This window comes from Thermobia domestica, chromosome 4, assembly GCF_964235325.1.
Source record: "Thermobia domestica chromosome 4, izTheDome1.hap1.1, whole genome shotgun sequence".
Lineage (NCBI taxonomy): Eukaryota > Metazoa > Arthropoda > Insecta > Zygentoma > Lepismatidae > Thermobia > Thermobia domestica.
Window position 1 is genome coordinate 167,014,641 of NC_137457.1, and position 27,645 is coordinate 167,042,285.

Genomic DNA, 27,645 nt, shown 5'->3' on the forward strand with positions numbered 1-27,645 from the left:
AAAAATTACTTTAAAAATAGATTGACATGTGAAAATTAAAATGTTTTCTATTTAATATATGAATTAAATTTTATCCCGAAAAATATATTAAGCTTCAAAGTTAAAAGAAGAAAGAATCAAGAACAGTTACAGGAAGAGATATTTCAGAGTCATATGCTTTTCCTTCATTCGATTACTAGTTGTGAAAAGAAAACATTTCAAGGAATTGAATCAGTTAGATTTTAAAATAATGAATAACTGAATTTGGGTCCTCCGAGGACCCCTCATGATATTTTTTTTCTTTTCCAATATGCTGTTAATTAAAATGTCTTAGCCAGGACACCGTGGTCTGTTTGTCATATGTGATTTCGAACAACAGAATACATTTTATATACACACCTAAATAATTCTCATATTGTTCTGTTAATTTATTAACAAACAAGATCGGTAATTTGCATAAAAAGTGTGCATTTACTGTGCGTTCTTACAAACTTGCAGGAACTCGGACGGAAAAGCGGGCCAAATTTGATATATCATTTTATCACTCTAGTTTGTGGATAAATGGTCGACAGCTGTGTAAGGGCAATATTGTACAAGAACATTTGTGAAAGATGATATAATTTCTGACTTGTTAGAAGTGCTTCAAATTAGTGATGAAGAGGATACGTTGTGTGATTCAGATGATTAATTTATACCTGGTCGACGGAATGACGCAGAACTGAAAACAATTTAGAAGTAAATATAGAACAAGATAGTGCTGTTGGTGGCAACGATACAATTCCAGATAATGATGAGAAATCTGTAGTAAAATGCGTGAGAATTTGGAAATTTTCAGGTTCACCCTGATCCGTGGTGCAGGATGCAATATTGTAAAAGGGGCTCCAGCATCTACAAGAGTCATTTGAAATACAAATAATATTCTTTATGTATTCAAGCTTTTCGATGACGAAGACATGATGGATATCATTTGAAAGTACACGAATGAGGAAGCCGTCCAAACAAACCACAAATTTAACAAAACATGTGTTCCAGGAAAAGCTAAAGTTTGGAAAAATTAGGATCGAGTTGAACTTCTAGCTTTCTCTGTTGTTTTACTGACAGCAGTGTTTTAGTGAATCTCTGCGCTGCACAAAATAAAACATTATCCAAGTGTAGAGCATAGACGAAAGCATTCGACGTGCTGTTTTCACATCAACAATGTCAAGGGCTAGATTTTCACATATGTGAAAATTCATTCGATTTTGTGATAAAACTAAACGTGCTAATCGAAAAATGAGTGAGAAGCGTCCAGCTAACAGGGAGGTCTGACACCACTTCGTTGAAAACTGCAAGAACTCCTATGAACCGTTCAATATGTTACAGTTGATGAACATCTTATGGCGTTTCCTGGACGTTGTTCCTTCAAACAGTACATGAATTCAATGCCAACGAAGTATGGCATCAAACTCTGGCCTATAGCTGATGTAAAGTCATCGTATCTATACAATTAACAAGTGCATACAGGGAAATCTCCAGAGAAAAATTTGGCACATCAAGTTATATTCGACTTGATATAGCATTGGCACTGAACAGGAAGAGGTGTCACAACGGACATTTTTTTACAATACGTCTGTATCACTGCAGAATTTCTGTTGAGGAAGGATGTTACTATTACTGGGCCCCTCAGGTCAATAAAAAAAAAACAGACACAGTTCTGATCATGTACATTCCAAAGGAACAGGGAGATTTTATCACCAATATTTCTCTTCTCTGATCATATGATCACGATCGGCTACGTCCTCATGAAAAATAAAGTGGTTCGTGTGCTATTAACACAAGCCATTGATGATTATTAGTCCGATTATGAAAAACGAAATCCAATGATGATTCTTTATTACAAGCAACCTAAAGGAGGAGTCGACAACGCAGACAAATTGATTCAGGAATATACATGTTCTAGAAGCACATCCAGATGCTTGTAGACAATTTATGAACATAATTGACATTGCAGCACTAAATACATTTGTCATTTGGCTCTTGAAAAACCCAGACTGGAAGCAATAAATGGCATTATAAAAGATACCACTTCTTGTTAAGTTCAGAAAACAACTAATAAATCCAAACATTGCCCGAAGAGCTGCTGATCCCCTTGGATTACATATTTATGTGTTGAAGGCCATAGAAGCAACAGGAGTACAAGCATCCCAAAAGTCAGATTTCAACTAACCAAAAATTACAGAGGCAGAAGAAAGGACGACGATAAATAGAAAGTAAACACAAAGTGTAATAATTGCAATTGATTTATGTACAAAAATTACAGGAAAGTCCAAACTTGCAGTGTTTGCTCGGAATGTTGTTCAAACTCGTAAAATGCAAGCTTCATGTTGTATAGGATCAAGAACAGTTTATTTCACTGTAGAGTAGAAATTGCTAAATACGTACCATAATTGTAAAATGTAGTGTTGTATAGTATTGCAATTACAAACATTGTAATCTATTTCGTAAATTCAACAGTAAAGCATGGATATATAAGAATGTAGCACAGGTTATCATTATCTGCATAAGAAACACTAATATGTACAACAAAGGAACGATGAAAAAGATCAAAATTTATATAGTAACACTTTCAACTGTAAATGTGTTTTTTGAAGTACGTTTTTACACATTCCGTATATACGTACTTAACCATTATTTACGTATGTTAAAAGTAACAGAGTAATCTAAGTGTTGATGTAAAACAATTTACAAACAGCGATCGATATCGATGAAGTAATATTTCTGTTCATGTAATTATTAGGCTTACACATTTATCGAAACACTATATATATATATATATATATATATATATATATATATATATTCGAGATTTATAACATTGAAGATCTTACGAAGCATAAAATTGAAAATGTGAGAAGAAGCATCAAAATGGCACTGATGAAAAAAATATAGTCTAAAAGTAATGGGGTTCTTTAGAGACCTGTTGGTTACGTACGTTGATAAACTTACCTTGGTATGATAAGGGTTAAACGGTTACGAAAGAATAGTTCAGTGCAGATTTTCATAAATTAAAACGAAACATTAAAAACGGGATTTGAAACATACCTTTGACAAAAATTGAAGAGAATACACTGTTGACGTGAAGCTTTCTTCAAAATATTACAGCAGATCACTCTAATAACCGCGCTAGTTTTCCACTGAGATTGCTGTTATTCTGCAAAATATAGTATAATATACGTATATTAGATAATAAATAAATGTATTTCGTTGACGTTTACTTAAAATATAGAATATTTAGTTGTTATACACTTAGCATATCCTATGTATACACTCATGTGCAAAACTTACCAATAATGCTATTTGCATGATTTATGTACTCAAAGAATAGGGAATCAGGCATATATTATTGGAATGTTGAATTGCAAATGGATTAAGTCCAAAAAACACTGGAAGAGAATGTACAGAATGGGCAACAGAGACAAAAATGCATGGGCATAGGAAAATTCGGAAATAGGACATACTAGATTACGCGTATGATAGAGGACATCTATATGTGTGAGATCGCCTGGCACTACAACACATCCACCGCAACGTGATTGCATGCTGAAAATGAGATTATCAGGAAGTTGCTGGCGTATGTTTTGCCATTTTTGTACAAGTGTCTCCCGAAGCTCATTAGTGGATCTTGGAGCTATTTGACGACATGCAATGCGCCTGCCAAGCATGTCCCACGCATGATCGATGGGGTTCAAGTCCGGTGAGCAACTGAGCTAATTGAATCGCCTGATATCCTGGTGCTCAAATTACTCATCCACTCCATCAGCATGATAAGGACGTGCGATATAATCAATTACAATGAAATCAGGACGCACTGCGCCCCGAAACAGACGAACGTATTGGATCATGATGACATCCCGATACATTGCACCAGTGAATTAACCTTGTGGGAAGACATCTAGAGGTGTTCGGGACCGCAGGATGATTCCGCCTCCCCTGTACTGGTTTACAGCAGTCATGTTAGCTGGAAGAAACCGTGTTTTTGCTTCTCTTCAGATGAGCACACGTTGAGAATCACTGGTGAGGCTTAACGTGAAATTATCTGTGAACAGGACATGACGTCATTCTTATAGGGATTACAGGTGATTTTCTCTGGATGAATTCAACCGACTTCTTTTCTGTGGGGTCAATGTAACACACCTTGCTGGTTTCGTAACATACAAGTGTCCCTCAGCTAACCGTCTGTACACTATAAATCTTGACACTGACGTTCCTGTAGCAGCTGGAAGGTCCTAAGGAGATCTGAGGCGGTGCTGTGTCTGTTGAGCCTGGCAGCTAGACGTAAGAAACGGTATTCCTGGTCACAGGTACTCCTTATACGACCTCCGCCGAACCTCCGAAAAGCGTTTGCATCCGTTTAGAATCGTCGCCAGATCCTCGAGATCAGAGCTTCCCACTCCACTGTTGTCTGTTCAAGGTCGACCTTGAACAGGTATTATATAATGTGTCAGAAACGTCCATGGTCGGTTCTGGTCATCACTTCTTCTTCAACTTTCAAGACGAACAGACGTGCTCTGGTAGGCTCCGATACCACTCAGGCATGTGTCGACTTAGCCGCTGCGCTGAGTTTTTCTGTAACATGTTGTTTTCGAAATAAGAAATGGCGACCGGCCTCGCCCTGCAAATAGCCTGGGTCAAGCAGACTTCTATGCCTATTTGGAATATCTGGAATCGGTTTAACGTGATTTTCGTTGTTTCATCTTTCTCTTCTCTCTTTTTTTCTGATTTTCATTCTTTTCCTCGACTTTGAATAGAAGTTAAGAGAATAATGGAAACGAGGACGTATATAAGAACTTAGTCGTTTCAAATAGCGAAGAGTCAATATTAGAGTTGGAATGGCTCAACTAAGTAGTCAGGACCTTTGTAAGAATTTAGTGTTTATTTCATTTTGTTTCCTCTCTTGTAGTCGTTCTGTATACTATGCTACCTTTGTAGTAAGCTTTACTATTCTGAAATTGCTCTCTTCATTGAACTTTTCCTAAAGTAGAAAAGATACTGGGTAGATCCAGGTACCAACAACGAATTAACTGAGCTACATCTTCGATACATTTTCTCTTTCAGCCTTACTTCATATCAGCGTATCTATGAGGATAGGACTATACATCACGTATTAAATACGGGATGTTATTTATTTAAATCCCCGTCTGCCTGGGCGAAGAAAGAGAGAAATAGAGAGCGGTTTCTAACTCCGTGTAAGGCAAAGCCCGTGATGAAAATTGTTTTAAGTGGAATAGTGTGTGTTCACGCTTAGTCATCAACACACACTGTGTGGTTTCTGTCACACGTCGTATTTATGGTGGAGCCCCGAAGGGTTAGTGTTCGAACTCAGGTTCACAACCTGCAGCTCGCGCTAACCAATAACCATACACGAAACCGTAAAAGTTTTGGAGTTTCGTCGGATATGAACGATAGAACTTTGTCGCTAACTCCCCACCGTAACCGTAATAATATATTTGTGAAATAAAACAGGAACAATAATAAAGTATAAAAGGTGCAACAAAATATTATAGCTAAGTGTATACAAGCGGTCAAGAAAAACAATTTAAATATAATATAGGTGCTATATAATTATTGGATGCTTAGAGGTTATATTCAAAATTACTGCAAAATGTCTGGTGAGTTAAGAATTACTATATTTATTATATCCAAGTGAGTTATGTTTATTATACAATAAATTGAAGTGGAAATGTAAGGAGAGCTAAATTAATGGTCAAATGGTAATATTATTAATTGAACACATCCTATCGTTGTTGAGCCATACATAGTTAGAGTTAATATACATATACGTATGTATTGAATTCTATTTATATATTGATTTCAATCAATTCACATATTGTCAAAATTATTATTATCAACTTCGGCTATTTCTATAAAGGATATGTGTGGAACTTTCCTTTATCCCAGATTTCCTTTATTTTGTTACTAAATATTTGCGTATTCAATTAATTACCATTACAATACTTTTAAATGGGTTCAATAATCCGTATTTCGTTTACCGGAATTTAAATGTGGAGGATTTTATGCATTCCTGGCCCGTGACAGTAAGGCTGTTCTTATTAAGGGCAGCTTCATGTTACATAGCATATTCATGTGAATTGTATATATACATATATATATATATATATATATATATATATATATATATATATATATATATGTATGTATGTGTGTGTGTGTGTGTGTGTGTATGTATGTGTGGGTGTATATTATATATTTAGTAGTAAAACTTTTAGTATTGCGTTCATGTGGACGATTGGAAGTCACCGTTATTTGAAGTGGTTCTGTGCTATTGTTTGGCGCGATTTCATATATGAAATTTAGAAATATATTTAATAATTATATTTTTATTTCTTAAGTTCCAATACAAAATTAATTTGGTATTTTAAAGTTTATTCAGGTTTTTTTGTAAGTTGTTTCTTATTGCGTATTGGAAGTGTGGAAAAGATAAATAGGGAATGTTTTACGTAAGCCAACGACGTTTACGTCGCACAGTTTGTAATATCAATGTTTTGCTTTTGAGAAAGGTAAAAAGGATATAAGTACACGAGTGTCGATTCTCGGCTATTATGACAGATCATGACATTCTAGACAGTACCAGGATTCTAGACAGTAGGAAATCATATTGAAGTCATGCATATTATAATTAGTTGTTATGAATATTTCAATTGTAATAGAACCATTAAAGTTTGTATTATTACTTGAATTCTATTTGTTAGATTTCTGCAACCCATTTTACTTATTGGGGCAAACATTTCCAAAGTGTTCCGAGACCATTCTCCACCACAGAAATTATTAATTACCATGAAAGATTAATTTTTGCCAGCCGTATTAACTATTGTTCCATAGAGAATGGGAGCTACTTGCGAAATATCTATCACGCTTGAGAGTTAGTTAGAGATTGAACATGATGTCCAATCAAGGAAACCACCCGTCACGTTGATTAGGAATGCCATACAATACGAGATAAATCCCAGGGAATGTCTTATGATTAACCTTGGGAAAATGATATGACATATCTCGTAGAAAACGATTTTTTCAAATGTCGTTTTACAATTTTTTCAAATAGTTCTGTTTAACAAAACTATCAAATTAATGAATCCCTATGCTAACTACGCTATACATTCTCCCTACTTGATATAATGATAAATTGGATACCTCTAAAGAAGTAACAGAAGTCGGAAGCGTGCTGGTATAGGTTTGGAGGACCACATTTCAGAATATTTACAGGTAAAATTGAATATTTGGCATGAAAATAAATTTGTGGTAGCAATTGAATTAAATACAAAGTAATACTCATTATTTTGTGTATATAAGTACAGGCTTACTAGGGTAGAATCATTATAAGTGTTTTATAACTGATAAAATAAGTGAGGGGTAACGCTTAGCAAGAACTTTTTTTCTAAGAAATGTTACAATTTCGTTACTTTGTGTTCACATTATCTAGGTAGTTTACTTACGGTTAGTTACGGTTATTTTATGTAAGGTTATGTTAAATTATATTTGTATATTTGTCCAGCATAATTTCCCAAAAAAGATGATAGAACGTCACTTATATCTGCAATATAGTTCTCATACTATACATAAGAACACTTTATTCATACGCAAATTAGTAAAAGAATTGTAGTTTTTACCAATTGCTTTTGATGGTCCCTTTGAATGTTATCTATACCGCTAAGCGCAGATATATTCATGTCGCTAAGCGGAAATCATTTAAGAAACAATAAGAAGGAAATTGGTCGCAAATTATAATTTTTCAACAGTTATTTCGAGTGTTGCGCTAAAAGGAAACCTACACGATCGAAAGATAAAATAGCAAAGCCTACCTCAACAGTTGTATGTTTTCGTTTGTTTTGTTTTCTCTTTCTCTCACTTGATGTTTAAATCGAAATATTTACCAATTTTGTTTCTAAAATACGGCGTGTTCTAAACAGGAATATCATAGGATTGTTCAGAACACAGTAAGTGACATGCGACCTGATGCCATACACATTGAGAATTTGATTAGAACAAATCGTAAGAGATTTCTTAGGATCTATCCTATAGTGTATAGCCCAACGATGTTATAAATAGAGGATCTGCCCATATATATCTTCATCCGATTAAATCAATGAAGCAAAAAACAACCGATCATCTTCACGTCTGATTGGCTACTCTCCTTTCTGCCATCGTCTGATTGACTACTTTCGTTTCCGCTATGATTGTTGGCTCAAAACACTACAGTCCTATTGGGCGGAGTGGGCAGTGTAGGAGTCGCGAAACTGTGACGTATGGCTTCAAGATTTTGTTGTAACGGCAGATCTTCTATTATATAAGATCCTTGGTATAGCCAGTCTTATAGTGTACTTTTTTTTTAAAAAAAAAGGAATCAAAGTGTTCTTCAGATAATAAGAATTCTCATTTTCTTATATAAGCTACTATTTGTTCTATTTTTTACTGTCTGTCTTGCACTGTCTTTTATTGTGTACTTTGTACTTCTTATTACAATTAGAAAATTAAATTAATTAGTAATAGCGTAATACTACAAAAAAACGCAAAGAAAACGTGTTAGGGAATTACTGTTAGTCTTTATGCCACGTTTATTTTATGTACACTTTTAGAAAACGTTTGCATATTATTTTTAATTTTTGGTAATGATACTATTATTACCATTAACCTAAAACCAAGTTTGTTTAGGTTTTTATGAGTTCACTTGGTGTATTACTAAGTTCTCGTACCGTGTACAAAAGCTTACGAATTGATAGTAAGAGAATAAATATTTAGTTTGTTTTCAAAGAAAAAGTAGGTCCTTAATAAAACAATAACTAGAGAGAGATATTTTACTTGACCTCTTTTTAAAGCGCAACAAATGGCTTAGAGTTCCACCTATCTGATTTTGCTCTTATTAAACTAACTTTAAGATCTTTCTCTAAAGGTGTGACTATCTTTAAATGGCTTAAATGTGACCAGGAAATCAAAATAAGAATTGGGATGTTAAACATTTTTAACAAAATAACAAGTTTTATATATATATTCCGGAACTATGAGGGACCATGTAAGAAAAAGAGTTGCTAGAATGTTTAGTATGCAGTATGGAACAGCGTGCCTAAAAAACCTGAGCTGTTCACCAAAGTGATATGAAACCTTTGGAAAACATCGAAATGTGGATATAGAGAAAAATCAAGAAATCAACTGAAAATAAAAAGCAATGAAGAAGTTTTGAGAAGGGTGGAAGATAAAGGATATCAGCTCCTGGATGATATAAAGATGTGAGATTCTTACTCTTTGGGAACCACTAATGCTAAGAATTGAAATACATGACGGAATGTAGATTTGGTTTGTAAATCTGCAAATGTGGCAGAACATTGATGATGATGATATTCTGACTACGATCGATGCAGCATTAAGGTGTTATTCTCTTGAAATTAATAATTAAATTCCGTTGGTACGTATGTATTGAATATTTTAGCTGTATACTCATACGAAACAAAATATACAGGAACATTAGGTTAGAGAATGCAAATATGACCATTAACAGATACACTTGATATTTAAAACGACACCATACCAACAACCCACTCGAAGGAATGAGTTAAAAGTTGAACACTGTGGTACGAATAAAAATTATAATTATACATATTTTGTACCTTATCTCAGAAAAGATGCTACACGAGACAAGATTCTTAACTTGCATCCCAAAAAAGTTCTTATATTCAAGGTAATAGTTTTGTGGGGCATTGCATCACTGCGATCGTATTCATTTGTTTCATTGGGTACTGTATACAAGTATAATATTCGTTTGTTCATTATCAATGTAATGTTTTTCAAATGCATTATATGGATAACTAACACGAACGTCCGACTCAGATGTCGAAATCTAACCACAAAGCCCAGACGCCTATACCAAAAGCTTAAATAAACTATATCCCTGTCATATAGTGCAAACGTAGTACAGATCCTTTACATCTTATCTATAATGAACCTACTTGGTACTAGATGAGGAGGCTCTTATATTTTTTTTTAATTTTGCTATACGCAAAAAGAATTTAACTTAGTCTAATTATGTCTCATGAAGAATTGTACAATAGGAGCACGCAAATACTAAGTTTCACCTTATTAAGTCCAGGACACCAGCAATTTTACCATTTTCTTCGACATTCAATTCTCAAAAGTATCTCTGCCACAGAACACTAATTGTCCTGCATTCAATGATATTGTTCCACTTTAACATGTTATCGATAATAATAATAATAATAATAATAATAATAATAATAATAATAATAATAATAATAATAATAATAATAATAATAATAATAATAATAATAATAATAATAAATCTTTCAGTTCATTGTGTTTAAATGTCATTCGACTGAATCACAATTTACATAAATTCAAATTTCTTGACACTTCGACCTAAATATTTCCCTACGAAACAACAATCGTTTATAACATTTTTTGTTTCCTGATAAGTAACTTGTTATTAACTAATTATTTCATTAACATAACACGCTGCGATAAAATTAATGCCGCTGACAATATGACCTCTATATCGTTTTGAGCCTAAAAATGTTTTGGCAGCTTCTGTACAAAAGGATAACAAATATAATTAAAATGTGAGAAAAATTTATCATATAAACAGTGTTTAACAGAAAGACTTTACATAAAATTCGAATGTTATTTACGTTAGTTTTTTAACCCGTTGATGCATGGCAGGGGCCGTTTGGAGTCCAGTACCACTAAATTTCTTCGTAGGATTTATAATATTTGGGTTCGAACGACAATATGCTATTAATTTTTTTCAAAGTTCATTTACAATTAAATATGCCCCGTTTTATTTTTGCATAGCTTAATATCTCACAAATAATCAATAATTCCTCTTTGTACCCCTTCAATGCATTACAGGAGTCCTAAGGACCGCAATCATCTATCAAGCTTTATGTTATATTACCCTTGGATATAATCAATTAGTAATATGTGCAATTTATGTTTTAATGTTTCACTGTGGTTAATAGATGGTTCGCAAGTAGTGCTGTATTTGTAATTTCTGCCAGCAGCACAATATCACGTATTTTTTGATTATTATCCTATGAGATTTGTACAGTTTACATTTCATCTACAAATATATATATATGTGTGAGCTTCTATTTTCACTCTAAACTAATTCGTTACGAGTTGTTCACCAGAACTTACTTGCATGTTTGTAGGGTAAGTTGGCATATAGTTGGCTCTCCGAAGAACGCCCATATCATACTTTCCAAAGCTTTGTGTCTACAAGGCTCTGAAGCTTTACCTGATAAGAAGTGACGAGTTTGGTTCTTTTCCTTCCGTTTCCTTATCCTCGGCTTGTTGTTATGTCATCCGTGGCGTACCGTTTCGTCAGACTGATCTAGCCAAGGACGACCGATATAACAGGATTGTCAAATGAACTGCTGCATCTTGACTACTATTCGAACGGGTAGTCTAACCTAATATATCATATCATCACATCACTTGACACCTCGACGGAAGCAACCTCAGCCTCCACGACGCCCAGTCTTCCTTTCAGAAGTCATTCGCGGAGTAGATCCATCATATACAGATAAGGAGATACAACAAGAACTGACCCTGAACGGACACACGCTCACCGAAGTAATTAGGATTTGCAACGCCCGGGGCCCTACTTACATGGTTCATGTGCTCAACTCACTCCAAGAGACTATTGACGAACTGTTAGTATCCGGAGCATCCATCTTTAACCACACGCACCGAGTAGAGCCTTCACGGTCTACCCTTCCTATGTCAGTACGCTGCGAACGCTGCCAGCTATATAATTCACACCAGATGGTAAACTGCAAGAATACAAGTAAGTGTGGATACTGTGCCGGACCTCACAATACCAGAGCCTGTACTAATCTTCAACAACATCCGAATGTGCTACTTGTAATGAGCAACACCCAACGTATAGCTACAGATGTAAAGCGAAACCAGAACCTGCTCAGGAACATCCTGAATTGATCGTTCCATTTAGGCCTCCGGCCCAGCCACATAACACTCCGCATCCGCTCACTACTCCTGTTAATCTAGATCAACTTCTTACATTCTTAACACTAGCGTTACAAAACATCCATCCGTTTATTAGACCTTGCATCTTACAACAAATTATACTTGCGGCAAAAACTACATTCCATGTTACTTTCACTGCTACTTATTCTGGTAATACTGTGCATTTTCATAAATCATATGCTTCATGCATCGATTAAATTACTTTGTGTTATGGCTCTAGTCTTCATGTTTCTCAATACACGCTTCCTTCCAAAAAACAAACTTTTACTTGAGCATCTTCTCCTAGAACACCACGTCACGGCCTTCTTACTTAGTGAAACCTTTCTGACTTCGTCTCATTTATGCCGTTTACCAGATTATACAATGATACATGCCGAAAACACTGTTCCGGTACTACGAGCTAACGGAGGAGTAGCCATTGATTTCTCGCCTTCTTTACAATTTCGGCAGCACTACTAAAACACAACGCCATTGGCAAAATACCTTCTTACCCCAGTTTACTTTAAAGATATCGTCCTTGCTCTGGATACTATATACATTAGACCAGGGCACTCCCTTCCGTATCAATTTGTGCAATACATCTCGAATACCTATCGTTCGTATCTCATCATGGCCGATTTAAATATGCACAGTCGCACCAATCAGGAAAGAGCAAATCTTTAGAACTTCATCACAGCTAAAACCACAAACATTATTGTTCATCACCCTCAAGCTACTCGCCCAATTTCCGACACCACGCACGACATCGTTATAGTTCCTAATAATCTCATAACTCACTGCACCGTCGAAGTTCTTCAGCTTCTCGGAAATGACCACGCACCTATCAAATTGACATACAATATTGTTCACTACTACCACCACATACAAGTTTAGATTTGATAAAGCTAATTGGGAACAATATCGCTATCCCATTTCCGGCACACCATACATCTCAGGGACCCTACTACTGAAGAAGAGTTAGATGATACAGTCGACAGAATCACCACTGTCATTCAAGATGCAAGTAACTCCTGCATCCCAACTTCTACAACTACGTCATTTACACCCCAACTTCCTCCACAATATCGCACTCTGATCAAGTGATCACGCCAGTCTTACAGTGACTTTCTCCAAACACGCAATCCAGAAGCATCATACACAACTCCAGCGTATGGTCCATAATTATATTAAGGTCTATAAGCTTCGGTGCTGGATAAAGGCATGCAATAATCTCTCTGACACTACTCATCCCAGCAAATATTGGAAAGGAGTCAATATACTATGTAGAAAGTCTTCCACACCAAAGTATCCCTTCTTACTAGGTGACACTCCCGCGTCTACTGATACTGCAAAAGCAAACGCTTTCGCCAACCATTTACAGACTATATTCACACTTACAATAACAGACAACGCTCCCCATGTGGTCGACAGGCTTAACACTTCAACATCACAACAACAGCCGAATATTCACCATGCACTACCTGCCAATTCACCCATAACAATGCCGATTACCATGCAAGGAATCACTCAAGTCGTTCACAACAAACGTAATTCAGCAACTGGCTTAGAGAATATAACGTATCGATACATTAAAGAATGTCGTGGCAGCCTGTTAGTGTTACTTGCAGAAATCTATACTTTCATATTCCGCACTGCATACTTTTCAATATCTTGGAAGACATCGAAAACGCTAATGTTCCTTAAATCTAATAAAACGCCACAGGATGTATTTTAATACCGTCCCATACAATTAACTTTTACATTTAGTCAAATCCTGGAACGCATATTAGTTAAACGTTTACATCTGTATTTGACCAATCGCAATCTTATTCCTTTCACACAAGCAGGCTTCCAACCATCGTTCTCTATAAACGATCAGCTCCTCCGACTTACGTCACTCATCACTCAGCAATATAATTCAGTTCAACCTTCCTGTCTGGTGCTATTCGATCAAGAAAAAGCCTTTGATAATGTGTGGCACACGGGGCTCATATATAAACTCCATGCACTACAGCTGCCAATAATATATATTCGTGTCATTTACAGTTTCATCTCCAAACGCCTCGCATACCTCTCTGTGAACAACAGGCTGTCACACCCTATTTTTCTACTCTCAGGCGTACCACAAGGTTCGGCTTTGTCCCCATTACTTTACTTTATGTTGCCGACATGCCTAGGCTTCCCGATAGGATTCATCTATTTTAGTATGCCGACGATACCGCCTTCCTTGCTTTATGTAAGACCATTCAACAAATAAACCACCTCTTACAGATTGCAATTTAGCGCTTTATCTCCTGGTGTACTCTTTGGAAACTTACCATAAATCCGGCTAAAACCAATCGGCCATACTCAGAGTTCTTGTTATGCTACACCCAGATGTGCGAAATGCGCCGATAACCATCTTACCTATAAATGTAACCGTACATCGCAGGAAAATTTTCAAATTGTCCAAATTGTGGCGGGGGCCATCCTGCAAGTTATAAGCGATCCCCACAATTCATAAAGTTTTGTTGCGTTGAACTTCTCAACCACCGGCATATAAATCTCATGATTTTCCACCACTAACAAATGATACACCTCTAGAAGCTACTAAAGAATTGAATTCTCAAAAATCTTTTGCCAAGAACACTGGTTCTCGTGTTCATACAGAGAAACAAGTCTCTATTTCAGAAGATAACTCAACTAGTAATAGCGACACCTTGAGAGAATTTATCAACATTTTTCACGATCTTCATTTAAATAAACTTCTTGCTGCGGTGCGAACTAGACTTCCTGCCCTCAAAGCAGCTCCGGACATTTTGACTAAACTTACAATAACAAACAATACATGACCACACCCTTATGAGGGCCACTCCTTTGAAAGCTTATTAGCTATTTCATCGGCCAACCAGCACTTGACTTGTTTGTAACCATCATCTGCCTTTATGAAGTTACCAGAATATTTTCCACAGCCTGCGTTTCCATCTCTTTCACATTCTAACACAAGTCATCAACAGTTACGTCAATGAAGGTGCGACAGTTGTCCTTTAATATCAGCTTATATGTGTTAACTACATAAGCTCATCTAGCTCATATAGGAGGCAGGGGTTCCAAACTAAAACCCGGTACTCCCCCATGGAAACAGTCAGATAGAAATGAGAGAGAGAGAAAGAGAGACGTCTGTGCACACTGGATTGATCCATGCTCAAGTTACTGAAGTCTGTTGGGTTCTGATAGCGTATATGAGTAGGAAAAGGACCAGGTACTCAGTGAATTCTCTTGACGAAAGTTTCACAAGAGCAGTAAATGAATGGTTGGAATCAGATAATATAGGTGGCACAGATGATATATCGGGAGTATATATTTCCACTAAAAGCTACACTAACGACACTTTCGTTAGCCGTGATAATTCTGAGTTTGGAAAACAACCACCAACTCTTTGTCTAACTCCTGCCCACAAAATCCTCAGAATCTTTCTGGTTCTATTCGTGGCACCAAGACCATTTAACCGAAAGATTCTTGGAATTACTTCATCACTTCGGATATGATTGAAAAAGTATTAGGTGCACTGACAAAGAAGGAAGGAGAAAAGCTAAAATAAACCAGAAGAGCAAGGTGTTAGGGTGAGCGAAAACGAATCATGTACAGATAGTGATTAGAAAAATGGAAACACCAGATTAAAATGGTGTCGGGCGATCTATCGCCGTCAAAACAGCCTTGATGCGACGTGGGATGGAGGCATAGAATTCGTGAATGGTAGCAAGTGGAATTTTACACCATTCCTCGTGTAGGACATCGGCCAGTTCTGTGAGAGAGGATGGATGTGGAAATCGTCGCCGGAGTCGTGTTTCCAAGACGGACCACAGATGTTCAATTATGTTGAGATCTCGGGATTGGGCGGCCCAGCGGAGGTGTTGAACTTCATCCCAATGTTCCTCAAACCACGCTGCAACAACGCCAGTTGTGTGAATGGGTGCATGATCATCCTGGAAGATGGCGTCATTGTCCGGGAACAACATACTGACCATAGGATGCAAGTGGTCTCCTAAAATTGCGACATAATCGTTGGCAGTGATTCGTCCGCTCAGTGTGATCACAGGACCCAATGAAAACCATGATATGGTGGCACACTGCATCACCGAGCCGCCGCCATGTTTCACAGTTAGGCGGAGACACTGCAGATCTTAAGCTTCTTTAAGCGTTCTTCACACATAAACACGGCCCGTGGTTGGGAATAGGTAGAAGGATTACTCATCCGACCATATTTACGTTTCCAATCCTCAAAGGTCCAAGTTGCAATGTCGCGGCACCATTTGCGGCGTGCGAAAGAGTTATGGTCCCTGATGAGCGGTTTCACCCGTGCGACACGACCCCGTAAGTTCATGTCATGTCATTCGCGGCGGACTGTGATTGTCGAAACAGGGTGGGAGAGGTGCTGATTAAGTTCCTCCGTCACTTGCTCTGCAGTGACACGACAGTTCTGCGTGACAATGCGCTTTAATACCCGGCGTGACCTGTCAATCATGATTTTCTTCTGCCCACTGTTCCGCTTCCCCAATGTGGTTTTCCCGTGTGTGGTGTAGGCGGTCATCACCTTTGACACTGTCCCACGCGACACAATTAACACAGTAGCTACTGCCGTCACACTCACTCCACATAACCGCCCACCAACAATTTGCCAAATTTGAAAATCTGAGAGGTCTCCCATTTTACACTACCTCCGTTTTCTGCAGCCACTGGACACTGCTGTTCCACTGCGCCTGATAGTATGGAGACCGTCCTAACACACCACCACCAGCGGTCCGGTGCTGCGGGCGCCACGACATCACTGCCAACTCATACATCTGACGTGTTGCCAACTACACGTGTTTCCATTTTTCTGATCACCATCTGTACCAATAATGGAGTTGTTTTTAGGTAAACAGGCCAGTCCCATGTTCCGGACATCATTCTCTGTTATCAGATTCGAAAATTTACGGCGAGATATTCGTTTCGACGACAAGCGAACAGGAGCTACTCGAGACAAAGACGACAATTAAGCGGCTTTCAGATACATCTGGGAACAGTTCATTCAGAATTGCTGGCGAAGACTCAATCCGAGTGAATCAAGTACAATTGACAAACATCTCTTGCTCTCCAGAGGATGTTGGAAGTTCATTCAGTAGAATCAGCGAAAGACAGCGAAGTACGCCATTAAAATATTTTGACTCTGTGATTCGTTGACATCTTATGCCATAGATGGAATAAAGTATTGTGGAAAACAGTAAGTAATCCTGTGAAGAAAAATCTCACTGCTAATGTTGTTTTCGAGTTGTCAAGTTCTGTTCGGGTTACTGGTGTTATCAACACAATGGAGAATTATTTTACAACTGTGTCATTATTTGAAGAGCCTCTGAAAACACATTACTGTTGTTGGAACAACGAGACTCAACAAGAGAGTAATACCACATGACTTGTTACATAACAAAAGCAGATACGTCACCTACTCTATCTTTGCGTTCAGAAAATACTTGACAATCGTAAGTTATGATCCAAAGAAAAACAAATCTGTTATTTTACTTAGTACTTTGCATCTTGATAAGAAGGTAGATGAAACTAGCAGTAAGAACAAAACAGAAACTATGCTTTCTTTTACAATAAAACTAAAGCACAAACGTCAAGGACGTTGCTTTACTCAATGCATTCATTTTGCTTATGCAGCAATACCCAGAATATCAGAAGGGATCATCCAATACACGAAAGTTTTTTTTACAGAAGCTTGAAGGGCATTTCATGCTTCCTCACTTGCAAGAAAGGATTATGAATCCTAAGCTAAAGGCAGTAACTTTTGGAGGAAATGGGGCGCAGTGGAGTGAAAAGACCTGTACAAGAGAAATGCAATGAATCAAGTGCGAAGTAATGAAAGTTCTCAGGATGTCCTCGCTATTGTGAAAGGAAAATTTCCCAAGTGTGTTACAAATGCAACAGAAACATTTGCAAGGAGCACTGCATTGTTCAGAATAAAACCTGTGCTTCGTAGACACACGTAAAGAAACATACACAGCCTACTTACAGCACAACAGTCGAGAAGTTAACAAAAATACCATTCATTCGCCATAATACTGTATATAATTATTACTGGAAACCGAGTGATTAAATTTTAACTAGATTTGTGAAAAATTGTTTTTTATACTCGTGTGTGTGAATGATAGACTGGAGTGATGGAGTGCGTTATGTGTATACATTGAAATTGTTGAGTTTCAGATTGGGGTCTGATGGACCCCTTTCATTTATTAATGTAAGTTCTTCCTCTCATACATCTAATTCTTCAAGTATCAATACAAAATCTATCATTAAAAGAAAATCCCGTGATTGGTAGACATTTAGTAATACTTCTACATATTTTATCACCAAAACATTGAGTCAGTATATACAATAAATTTGTTTCTGAAGTAAAAATTATAATTTTATTCAAGGAAAGTGTTTAAAGCCGCCACATTGCTTCACTGAATCAAGGGCAATGGTTTCACAATTGCCCATAATGCATATAATTCTAAATTCAAGGATAAGTATGAAAGTCACGGACCTTGAGAACTTTTCAAGGAAGTCATAAGCCGGCCGATGTGGAAAGTTATAGCTCCATTTCTGTACTTCACAGAAATAGGTCCATCGATAAGGCCGATTATGCTGAAAGTATGAGTCTGACAAGATGCGGTAATATGGCTATAGCTCAATCTATAGTAACCTTGAGCAGTATTATCACGCCTTCTTTATTTTCTGACAAAGAAAAAGTGCTATTATCTACCAGAAAAGAGAGGAAAAGAAAAATTAACTTGATTTACCTGTAGTTTTGTCTAAGCTTGGACTCTTAACATGTAGTGCTTTATAATAGCAATAATAATAATAATATAAATATATCGTATATATAAATCTCTTTGTTTAAATCTAAGGCAAGATCCCCAGAAGATAATATAAGGATACGAAGAAATCCAATGCAAGAAAAAATTGCCACTACGTCAAAGTCCTCCTATATAAACTACCACTTCATAAAGTTTAATAGGAAAGTGAAGCATGTACTGCCAAGTAAAAGTGAATGCTTAAACCTTGACAGAATTAATAAATGTTCTGATAATGTTATAAATAATATTCAAGTAATGGAAAAGTGTTCTTATGTAATCAGAGTTTAAATGAATCATTCAGTAAGACCATGATTTCTGCAAAACAATTTTTAGAAAGAAGTGTGGTGCCCAAATATATTTATTTACTATAATACATTTAATTTTAGCACATAAGCGATTTTTAAACTTAAGTAATAGCACTTGAAATTAAGATTTAGCACATAAGTAATTTCAATATTAACAAACAGCAGGTTAATAGATTCATACAAACCAAAGTATATCTAAAATTCTCACGAATAAAGACCCAAGTTACAGGATTAAAAATGAATCTTTAATGTTTGAATAATAAGCTGTTCTGTAATAATGGTAGTAGTTTTATTTTACAGGAAAATTTCTTTTACTGTTCAAAATATAATGAAAACAGTTGTATTGGCCTGACCTGATCGCGCTTTTGATTATCCAATTAGGAGCCTTATGGACCATAGCGTTAATTCGAATGAGTTAGGGATTCTTTTGCCCGGGATTGCGACACCTATTAAAATTTTGCTTATGCATATCAGGGACCATGCACGCTGGTGCGAATGAGTCAGAGGTACCCTGGCTCGGCTATGACGTCATTGAATTGTGATTTTTGGATTAGAAGTTATTATGATTCTTAAAATTTTTAAAACATATTCTTGATTTATTACGTTATGAGTTAGTACAGCTTTATGAATGTTTTTTATTTTCTTTCCCTTTTATGGCAAAACAAATTGGAGATTGTTTTCTCTTTGATGAGGTGGTATATAATTGGACTATCACTGGTGAAAATGAAATCTTTAGTTTTGCGTCAAACGATTATGCTGGTTAGGCTAAAGGAGACGGCAACGTTGAGAAATGAATGAATTGGTGAAATGAAAGTGTGGGAGAAAATTGTAGAATCCTGAGTATAATGTTGTCCACCACAAATCTACTTTCGTGGGGTTTGAGCCAGGGACCCCATACAGCAGAGGTGAACGCTCTACAACTGAGTTACCACGTCCCTCACTGGTGCGAATGAATTAGAGGTATTTGGTTTGAGCTAATGTGTTTCTTTGACGTCGGGATGACCCTATTTCACTTTTGATTGTCCAATTAGGGACCCATGCCCCATAGTGATAACGTGAATGAGTTAGGGATGCTTTGGTACGGGATTGCATTACCTATTGAAATTTTGCTTATGCCTACTCAGGGGCCAGGGAATGCATAGGATCACTGAGGACACATATGATCACCTTGATCCACATGACGAGAGGGGCCTCGTTCCCTTTCATGTGAGTATAAAATATTACAATTTGGAAGTGTTTTAACTTGTTCTATTATTTTTGATGAGACATTTTCGTTATATAATAAAGTACAATGGTTTATTTTTAAATTTGGGAGTCATCGTTCCCTCTGATGGGTATTGATTTTGGAGCCTTATTACGTTATATGATTATATGGAGTCGTATTTAAAATTATTCCCTTAAATTTGATAAGTACTTTGTGATCCACTTTTCCGCCTCAGAGGTGAACATGGATACCTTACACTTGTTGATTACTACGTTATGGAAATTGCAATCGTCCCGAGTTTCATTCTTGTTGCTAGTTTCAGGAAATTTTAACGTCCCCTAGAAGCTAATCGAAGGATGATGATGAGAAATGGTGAAATGAGAAAACATCATAAATTTACTTGGTTGTGGATTGAAGCAGAGACATCAGAAATAAGCGCTGAGCCAAAGTGTCCCGTTGAGAATTTGTTAATATTCTGTGCGTGCACTTTCGCGTATGAAAAGAAGACGTGCAGATTTAAACAGATTGTGTTAAATTACACATTTCTCCTTGATGTTACGCATAGAAGTTTGTTATTTGTGAAATTGCAGAATGTGCTTTTACGAAGAATTCTACATCAGCATTTTTCTCAGCTGTTAGTGCAACGACAGACTTTTATAGCTCAACTTTATATTTATGTCAGAGACAGTATCATAACATATCGATAAGTGCTACATTTTTAATCAAGTTTAAGAAAAATGAATCACATTTAGATGTGGTAATTTGAATTTCGTAATAAACAAATGAGCCAACGGTATGATATCATGATCAGAATCGCGATACTAGATGTCGTAACGATTGATGTGTAAGGAGAAAAACGTGAATAACGTTACGATCGCTTGTTACTCCACGTTTCGGCTCATGATACATGATGAATGCTGTGTTTACATTGGTTATACGTGATGTCACTTTATAGTTGAACTCGTTTCTGACCTAAATAAAAATCAATTTCACTTTTCAAGTCCTATTTCCACGAAGATCGTGAATGAACGAAGGTGTACCTTTTGTGAGAGCGTGACTTTACTCCTTTCCTTGAATTTGGGGTAAGTTATTAAGAGTTTATCAACAGCGTTACTTAATATTCGTGGAGTATTACTTAAAAGGTATTAGAGAATAAAATTGTTATCACTGTTTTATTTTAGCATGAAATATTTAGCCTATGGGAGAGCAAATGGTGGAATTACTGGGAGTACCCTCACTTTCTTGACCGGGGATCGAATTAGGAATCCCACACATTAGACGTAAGAACGAGAAATAACATATTTGGTTGATTTTGGTTTCATGTTCGCCAACGTTTTAAAGTTCAGTGTCAAGGGAGAAAATGCTTACTACAATGATTCTCTCAGCATAGTTAGAAAAACAATTTCATTCATTCTTTTTATCACTAGAGAATCGTAGGTCAGTTACATGTTGATGTTGGTCCTAATAATAACTAATAAAACGTATTAATAAAACGTTTCAGCAGTATGACAATTCGAGTTATGATCATTCTTTTAGGACTGATGGTGTAGTCATTTTGATACCGTTAAACGTTTCTCTCTCTCTCTCTCTCTCTCTCTCTCTCTCTGTCTCTCTCTCTGGTAAACATGCAAGCGAATTCTGATCCGGGAATTCAATTTTAATTCGTGCTTTTTTTCTTTTCTCGTTTAAATATTTGTTTTTCGCCTACTCCTTTTTGTTTTACCTTACCTTTTCCTATCTGAATATGGCTACTTCTGGCTTTACTGTTTTGCGAGATATCAATAGATATTATCGGCGTTTTAATCTTGAAGGACGAATGCTTGAAATTCAAATCAATGCTCCGACCAGTGACACCGATATTGTTGAGTGGGTTCAGACTTCCTTTAAACATATGTTGGATTACTTATTAGTCTAGCAGCTAGGAGAGTCCTGTTGGGAGTTTGAGAGCCAGAAGGTTTGTTTGTTTTACCGAGTTCTACTATCTTTAGTGTTTTAAAAAAAATTGGTCACATGTTCTGAATCATAGTCATTATTGCGCAATGGCCGCCATCTTGAATATTCCTTTCGTATTCACTACATTTTTCTTAAATACATCTAGCTCAAGCTGTAATTGTTACAAAGTTATCAGTTATACCTCGTTCGATTTGCAATAGTATAGACTTTTAGGTGACGTTATTCATTTGTCAGTAATACACACAAGAGGGAAGTAAAGAAGGAAAATTTTGAAAATTTCCCTCAAAATTTTCCATTTTACCGATTTTTTGCTATTGTTATATGGCAATGCTGGGTTCTGGGCTAGAAAGAAAAATTACATATATTTCCTGTAATGTGATAAATATATGCTGAAAGTTTTGTCTTGATTGGTTCACTAGCAGAGGAGTAATAAAATATTTTGTTAGAGCGACCAAAATCATAAAATACAATCTTTGGATTTAATGAAAGTACTTTTGTCACATAGAAAGACCTCCAGCTCAGACTGTAATTGCCGCAGAGGTACAAATAATATTTCCTTTTATAATTTGTTTGATTAGAGTAATAAATGGTGGGATTAATCTAACATATGTGCCATTATAACTTATGACAAGGAAGTATAAGGGAAATAAATATAAAATTCATACGAAATATTTTCCTTTAATGATGTGGAAACATTAAAAGATAGAAGTGGAACTACTAGAAATTCACTAAACATTAATACCCAATATTTAATTCAAAAGTGAAGACAGATTTTTTTTTAAAAAAAATCGTAACATTTCATGTTTCGTAATTAAGAAATGTGTTCCAAATTTGATATCAAGTGATATTTTCAAACAGCAATTTATTAATCTTTTTACATAACAGTCCACAAATGTCTGATAAACTGACACTTTCATCCCACATTTACACACATATTCTTCACTTTACATTTACAGAATGGACAACACGGTATTTCTTTCACTCTTCAAGGACAAACATTAACTTTTGCACATGTCTTGCACATACAAGGAGAGAGAAATTCAGGAGGTCTGAAATATCCAGTCGTTATTATTGGCTTAAGATATCCTGCTTCTTCTATGTAACCATACTCTAGTGGATTCAGTGGTTGGGCTTCATCCAGCACAGTCATCCATATGTAGCACTGAAGATATGCACGCTGTATATGAAAGACTATCGTTGATGATGGTGGACATAGTTGAGAAAAGTTGATAGCTTTTGCTTTGTGGTATTGTTCAAATCGTACCATATCACAGTTTGTTTTTGATGAACCAAGTACTTTGGCGATAGAAAGCTCGGCATTTTGTATCATTCCTTCATCCAAGGGAGCAACCCCAAAATTGTTCAACAGGGTTCCTGGTGTCATTGCTGTTTTAAGTGCCATAAGTTTTGTCCCAACCTTACTTGTGGCATCGCAACCAGTTAAACTGTGAACAGCAGGAAGAACATATAAAAGTGCGTCGTCCATTTTCTCCGTCATTTTGTGAAGTGGTATGTACCTCATAGATGGTCGGGGTCGTGTGTCTTTGACAACTCACAGTTCTTTCAGGCCACATTTTTTATAACTCTTTTTGAAATGATATAGTGCGGAAATCTTAACATCTGTATCTACTGAGGCAATCATAACTCTTTCAATGGAATCAGTTTCGACCATGTGTTGGATGTGTTTCATGATTCTATCATCAGCTTCCTCACATTCACAGTAAAGATCTGGTACCAAACGAACAGATCATTCGGTCAATTTCAGGCATAGCTTTGGGTTATGTTTGTGACCTCCTCCCAAATACAAAGATTTTATAGAATTTCCTTGATCGACAATCCACTCAATGAAGAGTTCTTGGAAACGTGCTTTGTTCTGGCTTGAGCCCAAAAAGTATCCATGTTGACAGGAAGGGGTGCATTTGGGTTACTAGGAATCACATCAATAGTATAAACATTTTTTTGTCGCCTCAGTCGCTTCCAGTTTTTGATACTTTTATCTTGATACAAGTCAAACACTATGTCAGTGCGCAAACAACCTTCGGTGAGTTTTAAAAATATTTTCCAAATAGTCAAAGTAGTCTCCAAACGTCTTACACATAAGTCGTTTGACATAGACTTTTCGCGCGTATACCATAAAGTCAATCACCATTGCTGCTCTCGTTTCCTGCGTTGGTAGATGACTAACTACATCATTCTTATTTAAAAAGTGTTTTTCAAGTTCTTTGCTGAGTTGTGCTTTATCTGCTTTCTTTAAGAACCCATCATCTGTTAAATAATACGATGTAGATGTAAGCTCATATTCTAGTACTGTTCTCAATATCGACATTTCTTGAACATGCTATTTCTATGAACCGAATAGCATTATTTGTTTCTTGGAGTGCCGTCTTGGTTGCAGATATGTGTTTCTTTGTCTTTGGAAATTGTTTATGTATGGGATCTAGAATACCTTTGGATTTGTCAGTAAGCCTTTCTTGAACGAAGTTTTTGTAGCTAGTATCTCCTTTTCCTTGCATAGAGAGTAAGTACTCAGCTATTACTTGATCAATCTTTGTTCCACTTATAATGTTAGAAATTCCACAACTATCAACTTTCGAAAAGGGATTTCCTGTCTCAAGCACAAGAGTTATCATCTCTGAAATATTTTGCTGCTCTTGAATTGTTAAAGACTTCGAAAACTCATAATGAAGAGCATATTCATCGTCTTCATTAAGGCCACAAAACCGTTTCAAAAAGTATGTTATATTTTCTTTCTCATGTTTGATAAGATCGTGTTTTGTCACGGCTTCTTTTCGTCTGGTTACTCCGATTATGCCTCCAGATCCCTTGGCTGGCTTATTGTAGTGTTGCTCTAGTGTTTGATCCAATGCAACGCTGCTAAATCTATTGTTACTTTGTTGAACTGTGAAATGGCCGTTCTTAAACTCATTATAGATCAGAGGATGTTCTTGTTCTAGTTTTAAGCAATCGTGGTAATATAGAGTACACCACCGTGCATAATTTGTTCTGTCAAATGAGAAGAAAAGTGGCAAACACTCTCTTAGGCTGCACACATGCAAGTCCCAGTTCGTGAAGTGACACCATTGCCAAACGTTCCCAGGTATCTCTCTGGATTATTAGGTTTTTCTAACGAGAAGTTAAGTTTATCACTGAGATGATGGTCTTGAAACAAGACAAGTGCTGTGTCGTGTGTTCCATGCATTCCTAAAAATGTAGCTTCTTCTCTGTCGAAATTGTCCATAGCACCTCGAACCAAAATGTTGGGTTTTATTGATGGAGGTATGGGAAAATGGTGTCCTTTAGCCCTAATAATAGTTCTGTTTGCTAGCATTTGATCTTGACGTAGTACATCATCATAACTGCAGCATAGTACATCATCATAACTGCAGCATAGGAAGAAAATCTTGAATCACTTACCTTTAAATCATCAATCTTCGCTTTATTGACGGCTTCGACGTTAACCTCGACTTTTGGTCATAGTAAGACTCCAACAGTGCTGCCAACCTACACACAACCTGCTACAGAGAAAAATAAAAACTTTTAAGCGTATTTTCCTCATTTTTTGATCCTTCCCATACGCACTTCTGCCAAGCCACCTAAAGGCCTATATCATTAAAAGTAGATCTTGATATTATTTGTATCTCTGCGGCAATTACAGTCTGAGCTGGAGGTCTTTCTATGTGACAAAAGTACTTTCATTAAATCCAAAGATTGTTAGAGCGACCAAAATCATAAAATACAAAATATTTTATTACTCCTCTGCTAGTGAACCAATCAAGACAAAACTTTCAGTACATATTTACCACATTACAGGAAAAGTATGTAATTTTTCTTTCTCGCCTAGAACTCAGCATTGCCATATAACAATAGCAAAAAATCGATAAAAGGGAAAATTTTGAGGGAAATTTTCAAAATTTTCCTCATTTACTTCCCTCTTGTTTGTATTACTGACAAGTGAATAACGTCACCTAAAAGTCTATACTATTGCAAATCGAACGAGGTATAACTGATAACTTTGTGACAATTATAGCTTGAGCTAGATGTATTTAAGAAAAATGTAGTGAATACGAAAGGAATATTCAAGATGGCGGCCATTGCGCAATAATGACCATGATTCAGAACATGTGACCATTTTTTTTAAACACTAAAGATAGTAGAACTCGATAAAACAAACAAACCTTCTGGCTCTCAAATTCCCAACAGGACTTTCCTAGCTGCTGGATTATTATTGGAAAATGTCGACGAATCATCGATGGTTGGATTATCAATTTTACCTCATGATGAGAAGAACAAGCCGTTTTATTTATCTTTCAGGCGTGCAAGTAATATGACACTGGAAACTTTATAGGCTTCCTTCGACCGCATCCTTCAAAGTAACGATAGTTTTCTCATGAAAGAACCGTTCACTGCACATTTCCATCATGTGGATTTGTCCCGTGGATGTGGATTAGTGCGTCAAGATCTTTTATCAAATAACGAGTTACTAAAACGCAGGAATGGCATTTTACGAGTAAAAAACACCGACAAGAAATGTTTAGCTTACGCGATTGTGTTTGTTACGGGCCTGAAGAAATATAAGGATACAAATAAGAAACTGTACAGACAATATCAGGATCAGAGGAAGTGTGTTGTCATCCCAGACGTACATGAACTTTTGTCTAGATCATCAGTGAATTTAGAGCATGGGTGATCTGTGGAAGAATTGCGACAGTTGCAACGCTACTTGACCGATTATAAACTTACCGTATACACAAGCATTTCCGGAGAAAATATTCTGTATGAAGGGCCTGGTGGCGAAGAAATGATTCCAATCAATTTAATGTGCATCTATTCTCATTACGACATCATCACATCATTAACGTTCGTTTTTTCTACCAACTACTACTGTGTTGGATGCCACAACAAATATGATCATCTTAATAGACACGTAATGAACTGTTCGGCCATGTGTGAGAAATGTTTGCAGAAACCGCCATGAAGTAAGTCCAATACGGAGAAGCAGTATCGAGAATGCAATCGTGAATTTTATGGTGAAATACGAGGGTTGGGGCAAAAGTCATGGCAACTATTTTTTTTCTTGCAGATATGTGAGCGGATCACAAACTTCTATGTGTCGTGTGGAAGTTCTGCAGGCATAGCGTGTATGCAGAACAACAGATGGCTTTGTGATAGCTGGTAGTAGCACAGCGAGGTCTGTGAAATCAGTCAGTTGGTGAGTGTCGTGCGAGATGGAAGTAACCCGTGTTGAGCATCGCGCTTACATCAAAATAGCCGTTCTCCGAGGGTGAAATGCGATGGAATGTCACAGTGAATTAGTGGA

General features: G+C 36.6%; 1 long non-coding RNA gene across 3 annotated transcripts in view; it reads right to left on the reverse strand.

The window, feature by feature from the left end:
* LOC145683393 (uncharacterized) overlaps positions 1 to 27,645 on the reverse strand; it is a 459,015-nt gene that overhangs the window by 21,943 nt on the left and 409,427 nt on the right. For all 3 annotated transcript variants that reach the window (XR_014131074.1, XR_014131075.1, XR_014131073.1), the window contains exon 3: positions 3,061 to 3,169. This is a non-coding gene — a long non-coding RNA (uncharacterized LOC145683393). The remainder of the gene's footprint in view (positions 1 to 3,060; positions 3,170 to 27,645) is intronic.